Below are 11,982 nucleotides of genomic sequence, written 5' to 3' on the forward strand. Positions count from 1 at the left end.
CAAAATGGCCTTTATTAAAGTACTATTCAAAATAACACTGTTATTACTCGCTAGATATCGTCTTAATCAAACTGCTTGACAACTCAAATCAAACTGAATTACATTTTACTCGCTTGTGCCGCTTTTATAGTTTACGCTGCATACTTCTAGGCTCTTCGATTTCCAGAACTTACTAGTTGTTTCGGCTACAAAATCGCCAGCCACAACTACGTGCACAAATTATTGCTCTCTCTTGTGACAACTCAGATAAGATATATGCATGTGTTTGTGCATTGCCGCTCCGCTGCTCGTATACGTACATATGTGTAGACGCAATTATTTATTCGTTTATGTAGATACATAAAGATTGAATTATTGATGTGAATGTTTGTAGTTTACAGTCTCTCGCGCGCACATAGGCATATAAGTAAATGCATCTGTGTGTGACATCTCTCAGGGCTGCCTTATATATGTGTATAGTTGATTTGATTATTAACGTAAATACTGCTTGGCATGGCCTTAGCATCGCCTTAGTGATGGGATAATTTAGTGATGCTAATATCCGTGACAATATTTTATGATACGAAATTAAAACAAATCGCGCAATTTTTTATTCCAAATTTTCATATTTTATGATACGATTTAAGCGAGGGGTAGGGAAGAGAATAGAAGATAAGAGGAGAGGAGAGAAGGAAAGGAAGGGTAGAGAAGAGGAGTGAAGAGAAGGAAAGGCAATAGAAGAGCCTTCTCTTGTGTAGAAGAAAAGGAAAAAATGGAGAGAAGAAAATAGAAGAGAAGAGGAGAGAAGATTAGAGAAGGAAAGGGAAGAGAAGCGAAGGAGAGGGTGGAGAAGAAAAGAAAGGGAAGAAAAGAGAGAAGAGAAGATGATAAAAGACTGCGCCTAAATAAAAATGAATATTCTCTTCTCTTTTAATATATTAAATTGCAAAATATTCAGTAAACTAAAAAACAATGCAATTGTATGTTTATTTAAATGTATGTTGAGCCACCACTGCCTTTATTACTCCTAACAGAGAACAACAAAAATAATTTCCATCGCTGCTGAGCTGACAACACTGTTCACTTTCATTTGGAAGGCAATTTCTTGCAATATTTGTTTTGATATTTTATAAGTAATTTAGTGAAATTTGACATAATTTTTTCGTAAATTCGTGCAAGTTAGATTATGTTAATACACTAAATATAAAAAGTAAAGTGATATGTGTGCTTAAAAGATTTTAAACGTGTGGGAACAATATGTATCACACAAACCTATTTTTCGCCGATAACTTTTAAACGGGTAAAAAAAGTTAATTTTCGGATTCTTAATCTAGGCGTGAATACGCGTCTTTTGATACCTCACTCGAAAATTTTAGCCCAAATTTCGGTGGGTACCATAAACTGCACTACTACCATTCATTTATTGAATTTAAAAACTTAAAGCTAACAATTTAAAGTTTCTGTATGATATTTCAAATATCAAGTAAATTATGGTAATTCACATAATAGGTATTTCAACGATCGAACGAAAATTTAGTTATATGAAAATTGATGACTGATTAATACGTTTATGATTTGCCGAGATGGCTTGGCTCGGTGGTCGAGTAATATCGCGCAAGGATGTCGTAACTGATGTACTCAAGTACATTCACAAAGGGTTCGTCGAGAGTGCGTGAGTTGGATAATTATAAAAGTTAGAAACCTTTGTAAAAGGCTTTGATACTTCCTTTGACGTTATGCAAATTGATGGTAACTGGATCGAATCTGCTGGGATGTGGTTTCACTTCATTGATACAGGTTCTTTGATAACAGGAACGATGTATGTTATCCGGAAACAACGGAAAAGGTAGAAGAGAGCGATGTTGTGTATCGCACTAGTATTTATAAGAAAAATATGATTAATGGAAGGCAACTCAAACAAGGTTGACTGGAAGCACTGGATGGCAACTCCAGTCTACTCTACAGCCAGGGTTGTATGAACGCAATTCATAACTAGTGAGGTGAACGCAAGTCACCGGAGAAGTGATCGCAAGTCACAGATGGGGTGGTTAGGTGAACGCAAGTCACGGAAGCGTTTCCTATTTAAGTGAGCGCAAGTAACAAAAAGCGTTATTACAAAAAAAGGACAGGGTTATTAAATTTTCCAACTTTTACTAGAAATAGCTTATTGCCTGCATCTACGCACTTTTACAAAAACTTGTATATAAAAGAAGGCGATTTAACCGATTTAGCCCATTTTTACTGAAAATATTTCCCGTTAAACACCAAATTTGTCGTCAATTTATGGCTCCAGAAACATTGGGAAATGCATTGTCAGAAACGGGAAGTGCCACGCCCATTTTTCAAAATTTGAATTTTTTTCCCATTTCTTGTTATATGGCACAAAATTCGATTGGTATAAAACTGTTTCATTTTCATTTCGTTTCGTTTCATTTCATTTTCATTTTGATTTCATTTTTTAACTAATTTGTACAACTTAGAACTTAAAGTCTTTTATATGTACATCAAATGACATTAAAATCTTATGCTAATACATTTTATGTAAATGGGAAGTTCACAATATAAAATTTTAAAAAAATTAAAATTTACGTACTGACATAAAGGTATGCGTTTTATATACGCATTTACTTAAATTAGTTTTATAACTACTATTACAAATTAATCTAGACACATGAATAGTGGTGGTACAGAAAACAATGAAAGGAGAAACAAGGAAATCAGATGACAGAAAGATTATTTTCGAAAGAGTATTTTAGTCAAAATATAGGAGAAATATGAGCATTAGCGAAGTATTTTAGTATAATGCTTTTGAAGTTGCTATTATTCAGCCCTACTTTAATTGATTCAGGAATTGAGTTCCAAATTCTAACAGCGCTAATAAAAAACAATCTGCTAGACGTTAAGTATTTGAACATTGGAACCACCAATCTACGGTTTCGTTGAGACATGGTCAAATGTAGTTTGTCATAAAGATACTTGGGGACCTTACATTCTAATAGTTTAAACATGAACAAGCAGTTTCTGGCAGCCGAATAATTAAGGATGTTGCATCCCAGAATTTTATCGCTACAGGGTGATATGTGATAGCATCGACCTACTCCATACACGTACCTGGTAACATTATTGAAGGTTACATTGGTCTTGTTTGCGGACTCCGAGTCAAGTTTAGTATACACAAGTTCAAAGTATGTAACGTGGGGTACAATTAGCTGCTTTGAAATCTTTCGACGAGTTTCCTATGTTGTTGCATCGGTGCCGATATGCGTAAGGTCTGCAGTATTACATAAACATTGCGGACTACTTTATTCACATGGTCGAAAGAAGTCAATATGTTATTTAATACAAAGCCTAAATTTTTAACTTTGTCAGTGGTACTAAGGGCCTGCGAGCGATCTTTAAAGATTGAATAGTTTCAGGGCCGATTTCATTTTTTGATAGCGGCATAACGCACGATTTTGCAGCGTTAAGACATAAAGAACTATTTTTAGCCCAAAAGAATACAGCAGAAAGATCACAGTTTACTTTGAAGCACAAGTCTTCAACGACGCCAACACGATTAGAAAGGTACAACTGAATATCATCGGCATATGCGTGGACGTTAACATACTTGCACACGGAAAATACATCATTGACAAACATACTAAATAATAGAGGACCAATAACTGATCCCTGAGGAACACCTGCTTTAATGGATTTGAATTCTCTCAAAGCTTTCTCTCCTCTGACCTTTTGTTCCCTACCTTGGAGGTAACTAGCCATCACTTTAGTGGAACTATCAGAAAAGGCAAAGCAGTGACGGAGTTTCCAGCACAATAGTACTTGGTTGACCAAATCGAATGCCTTAGAGAAATCCAACATGCAAAGAATGGCTAGGTCGCCATAATCAAATCGCCCTCTGATATCATCCACGATTTTTACCATAGCAATGGCACAACTGTATTTAGGCTTAAAGCCAGACTGATAAGGAGAGAGCAAGTTGTTTTCTCTAACAAAATTAGATATTTGGTCAGCCATTAAAGATTCGCACACTTTTGAGAACGATGGTACGATACTAATCGGTCTGAAGTCCGAAGGATCCGCAGCAAGCGGTTTCTTAGGGACATGCACAACTATTGTTTTCTTCCAAGCAGTATGTCAGGGTCAATAATGCATTCCACCTTATTTCTTCCATGGACCTTTAGGGTTTTAAGATTACGCCATAGCGATTTTGATGGCAGTGAAGGATCCAATTTGCTATGAAAGAAATTCTTTTTGGCCTGCCTAATTACGGCAGTCGCTTCGTTGCGAGCAGCTTTATGCAAAGCCCATGAAGCATCATTTCGGGACCTTCTCCATTTGGCATGCAGCTTATTGCGCTTTTTTATTGCACAAATAACTCTTCTACTAAGCCAAGGACAAGATTTATTTAAAACATGAGCAGTACATGTAGGGACATGACGATCAAACACGACATTTATGTTTTGGTTAAGATGTTCAAGTTTCTTATTGAACACAATTGGCGGGAATGAAACCAATTGTGTTTTGCATGAAAGAAATAAAAACGCGATAGTTAGTATTTATACATAGGAATATGTATAATAATTAAAATCAGTCTTTATTTCGTCAATATGGATTATCACAATTAGAGGTATTTAGGAACTTACGTTTTGATTGTAATTTGAATATCCAACGATGAAAAAACTAGGAAAACGCAGGAACAGCTGGTGACTTGTTGACTTGCAAACTAAATCAGAGCCGAGGGCAACTTCCAAATCGCCACCGAACCCCGAATTTTCTCTCTTAATGAAAGAAAATGCTGGATCAAGAGGACGATTGGAAGTTAGACGTTTCTTGCTGACAAACGAAAAAATAGTTAAGTCGAGGGTGGCTACCCGGTAGGAAATTAATTAGGCCACTGGCCTAAACATGCCGGCCCCCTTGCCATGTGCAATATTAGATATGCCAACACCAGCCGGAGGGTGGAGCCGTGTGCAGAAGTCCACGAACGTGGGGAAAGCTTCTGACCGCCATTCACCTGGGAATGGCCAGAGCGATTCTTTTGCATGCGGTTCAAGCAGCTCACTACTGCCGGTCGCTTGCGGCCAAGTATCCTCTGGGCAGCCGCTAAACATCCGTTTAGCGGTCATCTAATGTGAGAAGGCGGCAACCTGGCTAGACCACTCTGACATAATCGGTTTAAGGGCTGGTCGGGGGAGATCTCATCGGCAGCGTCTGTACAACTCTAGGTGCGGCTGCAAGCGGGCGTCTGTCTTAGAGCAAGCGGCTCGCTATATAAACGTGCCAAGTAATATTTTCACCCCCGATGAGCGGGTTTTGGCACCCGCCACGTAAAACCATACTCCAATGAAATATAACAACAAGCCTCGGATAAATACTCTCTCTATTGATGACGACCATGGCAAACGTTTGAAGGACAATGAATTGAGGGCATGCACCTGGAACGTCCGCTCCCTGAATGGGATTGGTGCAGATACCAGGCTGGTTGATGTCCTCGTCAAAGGAAAATCTGACATCACCGCCATCCATGAAATGCGTTGGACGAAGCAAGGAAGAAAGAAGATCAAAAATTGTGACATCTATTGGAGTGGCCATACGAATAAGCGCAGTTTCGGCGTCGGATTCATGGTGGGACAGAGACTTTGTCGCAAAGTTCTGACGTTCACCCCTGTGGACGAACGTATCGCCGCTATACGAATAAAAGCAAAATTTTTTAATATATCGTTCATCTGCGCCCATGCGCCGACAGAGGAGAAAGACGATGAGGTGAGAGACACTTTTTAGGAACAATTAGAACGCACTTATGAGCGCTGCCCCCGTCACGATATTAAAGTCGTGCTTGGTGACTTTAACTCCAGGGTGGGCAAAGAAGGTGTTTTTGGCCCTACAGCAGGAAAGTTCAGCCTACACAATGAAACTTCTCCTAACGGACTGAGGCTGATTGACTTTGCCGGTGCTCGAAATATGAAAGGCGTGAGTACGAGGAGCTTGAGCTGCTAGCCACCAGCAATAACGGCCGAAAATTTTACCAAAAAATACGGCGACAGACGGAAGGTTTTAAGACCGGGGCAAACTCATGTAGGAACGAAAACGGCGACCTTGTAACTGATGTCCAGAGAGTGCTTAGATTATGGAGGGAACACTTCTCTGTTCTCCTAAATTGAGGCAGCAATTCATCGCGCAGAGATGAAGAACCCGATCCCGCAATCGATGATGATGGAATATATGTCCCCCCGTCCGATTATGACGAAGTTAGAATAGCAATAACCAGATTGAAAAACAACAAGGCCGTGGCGCTGATGGATTGCCTGAGGTGCTATTCAAGTACGGCGTCGAGGAGTTGGTAAGTCGCATGCAGCAGCTTCTTAGCAAAATATGGGCGAAAGAGTGCATGCCCGACAGTTGGAATCTAAGTGTTCTTTGCCCATTCCACAATTAGGGGGATACTGCAAAATGCACCAACTATCGTGGAATCAGCCTTCTCAATATCGCATATAAGGTCCTTTTAAGTGTTTTGTGCGAAAGATTGAAGCCCACCGTGAACCGGCTGATTGGACCTTATCAGTGCGGCTTCAGACCTGGTAAATCTACCATCGACCAGATTTTCACAATGAGCCAAATCTTGGAAAAAACCCGTGAAAAAAGAATCGACACACATCACCTCTTCGTCGACTTTAAAGCCGCCTTCGACAGCACGAAACGGAGCTGCCTATATGCCGCTATGTCTGAAATTGGTTTCCCCGCAAAACTTATACGGCTGTGCAAAATGACGTTGAGCAAAACCATCAGCTCAATCAGAATTGGGAAGGAGCTCTCCAAGCCGTTCGAAACTAAACGAGGTTTCAGACAGGGTGACCCCCTATCGTGCGATTTCTTTAATTTGATGCTGGAGAAAATTATACTAGTTGCAGAACTTAACCGCACTGGAACAATATACTATAAAAGCGTGCAATTACTGGCATATGCTGATGACATTGATATCATCGGCCTAAACACCAGCGCTCTTAGCTCTGCTTACTCCAAACTGGAGAAGCGGTAAAGATGGGTTTGATGGTGAATGAGGACAAAACGAAGTACCTGCTGTTATCGAGCAAAGGCTCAGCGCATGTGCGCCTTGGCAACCACGCTACTGTTGGCAGCCATAATTTCGAAATAGTAAAAGACTTCGTTTATTTGGGAACCAGCATCAACACTAGCAACAACATCAGCACTGAAATCCAGCGAAGAATCAATCTTGCCAATAAATGCTACTTTGGACTAGGTAGGCAATTGAAAAGTAAAGTCCTCTCTCGGCGAACGAAAATTATACTCTACAAGTCATTTATAGTACCCGTCCTGCTATATGGGGCAGAAGCATGGACCATGCCAAGAACAGATGAACGGCTTTGAGAGTGTTCGAGAGAAAGGTTCTTCGAAAGATTTATGGACCGCTACGCGTTGGCGATGGCGAGTACCGAAGAAGATTTAATGATGAGCTGTACGAGCTATACGCAGACATCAACATAGTCCAGCGAATTAAAACGCAGCGGCTGCGCTGGCTAGGCCATGTTATGCGAATGAAAGATGATGCTCCGGCCAAGAAAGTTTATCTATCGGAACCAGCCTATGGAAGCAGAGGTAGAGGGCGGCCCCACTCAGTTGGAAGGACCAGGTGGAAAACGATTTAAACTCCCTTGGTGTGACCAATTGGCGCCGGTTGGCGGAGCGAAGGGGCGACTGGCGCGCCTTGTTGGACGGCCATAACCGTTTAGACGGTTAAGCGCCAATTAAGTAAGTAACACCAGCCCGTCCAACGTTTGACTTGAAATTATGCAATGAACATTAAATTGAAAAAAGGAAAAATCTGCCATAAGAAGTTATGAAATGAATATTTGCATAAATTAAAATTTAACAATTTGAAAATTTTGTAAAAACTTGACTTACGAAACTAGCCAACTAAAATTTGTACATATTTACATAAGTATTGGAAATTTAAACAACAAATTTAAAATGACAATTTAAATTAACAATTTAAAATGACCAGAAATGAAAGATGTTGCTGCTACTAGTCTGTCGTGGCACGGGAAATGACCAAACTGAATATGGTCGGTTGCAATAGCAGGCTTCTCTCCAGGGACTCTATAAAAAATCAACTAATACATTTGATTAATTTAATGACATCTCATTCATGCATGGATTTTATCAAAAAAAAATTTTGCCACATCAACTAAATGATTTTTCGACTTAGAGCTGAAAATAAAATTAACACAGAATATTTACTATTTATACTCTTTTAATGTAACGTAGAAATAAAATTCTCTTTTAACAGTCAATGATGATTATAAATTTGAATTAGAAAGTTCGGATATAAATTAGTGGCTTTTCTTTTGCTTTTTTCGCTGCAAAATTTTTTTATAATAATATCAAGATTTAACTGTCTTGCCAAAAGGCACAAGTCCTGAAACTCGCTCTTGAGGTGAAAACGATCTGTGAAAGTTTTTGATTTTTGAAAAGACGCTGAAGGAACGTTCTGCACTAGCTACAGAGACAGGTATAGTGCAAAAGATACGTAAAGCAACACAAATGTTGGGGAAAATTGTATACAGATTTTGAACATAGATGGCATTTAGCAATTCCAATGTATTTCAAGTGAATTATTTCGCATTCTAAGCTTTGAGAAACGCCCGACTTGTATTTTTCGGCAAATTTTGCTGCACTCGCCCGAACCGTAATTTCATCCATGTCTTCAAATTGCCACAAAAAGGAAAATGTCTCGTTCAGTAATGCCAGTGATTACCGAATCAACGATCACCAAGAATGTATTGTGTTTGAAAGCGGACTCTGGATCATCCGCAATCATCTCATTTCCATTATTTTCAAAACATCTTTTGGGTTTTATCTTTCAAATGTCCGGAAACTTTGGCGAGATGATTAATAGAACAGCAACTGTTTTGCATTCGTATAAAATTGTTTCACATTGGTTCCTGATCAAGTTCAAATCAGCTAACAAGGCATCTAGATGTCGAACCTCAACATCTATGGTGGCGTCGCTAGCTTGGAGTACGACGTTTATTTCATTAATGGTAGTCGGTATTTTGAACCAAATTGAGGACAGCAAGATACATTCGAACTTGTTGATGTACTTGAGAAAGCCGGTAACATCACCGTATGCTTGTGCAGTCAAATTTAGCTTAAGTAATGCGTTTAGTGCTTGTGTTAATCCTGGAACATGGTTTGCGAATGGTCTGATTGCCCAATTCTAGCCGACCACCTAGTGTCTGAAAGACTGTAAAAACTCCTGCTGAAAATAGTAAAACATGCTTGCACAACTCCGAAGAAACTAATTGCAGCCGTACAACATTCTCCAGCATCAACAACACATACACAAGTTGAGACTGTGGGTTGTACAAGGTGAGTAATCAGTATTCGAGTTTTTGTCGAGAATGTGACGTTGTGCTCCGTTGGAAGCTCCTTTCATATTGCCGCCGTTCTCGTAACCTTGTGCACGACAATATTTTAATGGGATTTCATGTTTAGCTAGAGTATGGCAAATAAAATCAGCGATTTCCGGACCAGGTTTTTGGTTACAATTAAAGTTTACGATTTCTCGAACTTGTTCGAAAAGAAATTTTTCGCTAGTCTCGCCTTCTTCTGGAGCACATGCGAAAATGTCCACAAAACTACAAGTAAAAAACACTGAAATGTATAGAACGCTGCAAATGCAGCGACTTAATTGAAAGTCGAGAAGCTCGCGAGTTTTACGAGTATTTCGAGATGCGAGAATCTCGCGAAAAGACGAGTACTCGCTTGTGTTCGTGAAGAAATCGTAAGCTCTAGTTAAAATCCACGAAAGCCAAAAACCGTTCCTGAATTGTAAAATTTGTTGCTTTCGAATTGAAATGGAGTTAGCGCAAAATGAACGTAGTCAACGTGACCAGCACCAGGCATAGCATCAACGATAATAGCAAAATACTTGGCTTTCTTGCGTTGATCTAATATAGTTTCCCTCAGGTTTTCTGCACTTTATAAAGCGTGAGCCATCTGCCAAATGAAATATTTATTCTTAAGTTTTAAGGAAAAGAACTTTTCAAAATGTTTTTCACACTTCACTATAATATTAAAACGAAATGCAGATATTCGTTGCTTTTGAAATTCGGTTTAAAAATTGAACATGGAACAACTAAAGACTCTCCTGATTTAACTATATCTTAGTACCTCTAAATCGCGGGCCCCCTCAGAAACCCCGGGCCCGGTGGAATCCCCCATTCCCCCCTCCCTCTCGTCGGGCCTGCTTCTCTCCTCAGCTTTATTAGGCTCTTTCCTCGTATACGATGTGCTAGTGTTAGGGCTCTGTAATGATTGCGACGTTTGGACGATCGGAAAGTATTCGATGCCGAGCCGCCCTGTCGCCAATTTTTCTGCGGAGCAGGACGAGATACTGAGCTTCCCAAACTTTGATGGACTGGTCTGCGAAAGTCTCTACCTGTAAGGCTTCGTGGAATCGGCGATTGGCAAGTATTTAATGTCAAGTCGCGCGACCGCCTTTCGTGTTGGAGCAGCGGGCGGAAAGTATTCAATGCCGCGCCACTGCCTTCTTTGGAAGAACGCCAACTCCCTCATTTTGTTTCAGTTCTTCTTCCTCAACCTGTTGAGCCTACGAATTGGTCTCCTCGGTGAAATGTATCGACAGTGCGTCATCGGACTCATCGTCGTTGTCGTCGTGGCGGTTTGACTGCTCCGTTAGAGCCGATATGGTACCCGTTTCACCCTCTATATGTAGCGTGGTGTGATGTTTCTCACCACAATAACGGCAGCGAGCGGAGCTCGAACGGATCTCCATACGGTGGAAGGGCGACAGACAATTCGGGCAGTACTTCTGGGTCAATACCACACGCAATCTTTCTTCTGGTAGCTTTGCTCGGTATCGGGGGCAAAGACTGATACCGCGATTGTTGCTGCAGATGCGGCATGGTATTGGAAATGCGTCCGAACCATTTTAGGACCTCTTGCGTGCTACGACATAGGGAGACATTCTGTAATGAAAAGAAGTCGTTTTAATCGAGTACAAAATGAATTTGAAGGTCGAGGCGACGGGTGGGTTATGAGCATGGAGGCGAAGGATTTTGTAAACTAATCTCCGGATTCGTTCGGTGGTAATCGGACCAGTTTCACGATTGGTCTGGTGACTAGTCCTTTCTCGGTCCGAACTTTCCCTTCTCGGACGCGATTGTCCGAACCGCAATGTATATCGACGACTCGGCCAAGTCGCCATTCGTTTGGAAGCACGTTATCTTCACGGATTACGACGAGATTATCCGCTTTCATGTCCGGCTGCTATCGCTTCCACTTAGTCCTCTTCTGCAGCTCCGTAAGGTATTCGTTCTCCCATCGTTGAGAGAATGAATGATGCAATGCTTTCATCTTTGCCATCGGTTGATCACTGGTGCTGGATTCTCGGTAACCTCAATCTCCGGGGGAGATAACCGAGGAGCGCCTATAAGAAAGTGTCAATGGTTCTAAGCTCAATGGGTCATTTGAAGCGGGACTAAAGGGTCTTGAGTTAAGACAAGCTTCAATTCTACATAAAAGTGTCGAAAACTCCTCAAACGTATATTTGAGTCCAGATGCTACTTTTCAAAAATGGGGTTTAAAGCTCTTCACGCCAGCCTCCCATAAGTCCCCCATGTGAGGAGCTGATGCGGGTATGAAATGCCAAGAAAGCTCTTGATAGAAGTACTTGGAAAGAAGTGCAGAACGAGAATCAGATAGAAAAGCCTTAAATTCAGCCTTTAGGGATATAGAAGCTCCAACGAAATTATTTCCGTTGCCTGAATATATGTTTCTAGGGCATCCCCTATGCAAAATAAATCTAGAAAAGGCTGCTAGAAAGGTGGCAGTGCTAAGGACATTTGTAGGTTCTAGATGAATGGCCTTCGTTGCGAAACAGACGAAAAGACAAACGTAACCCTTAGTAATAATGCAAGCATGTGTGAAGGCCCTAGAGAAATTCGTTCGTTCAGAAGGTAG

This window comes from Eurosta solidaginis, chromosome X, assembly GCF_040869045.1.
Source record: "Eurosta solidaginis isolate ZX-2024a chromosome X, ASM4086904v1, whole genome shotgun sequence".
In the NCBI taxonomy this organism is placed as follows: domain Eukaryota; kingdom Metazoa; phylum Arthropoda; class Insecta; order Diptera; family Tephritidae; genus Eurosta; species Eurosta solidaginis.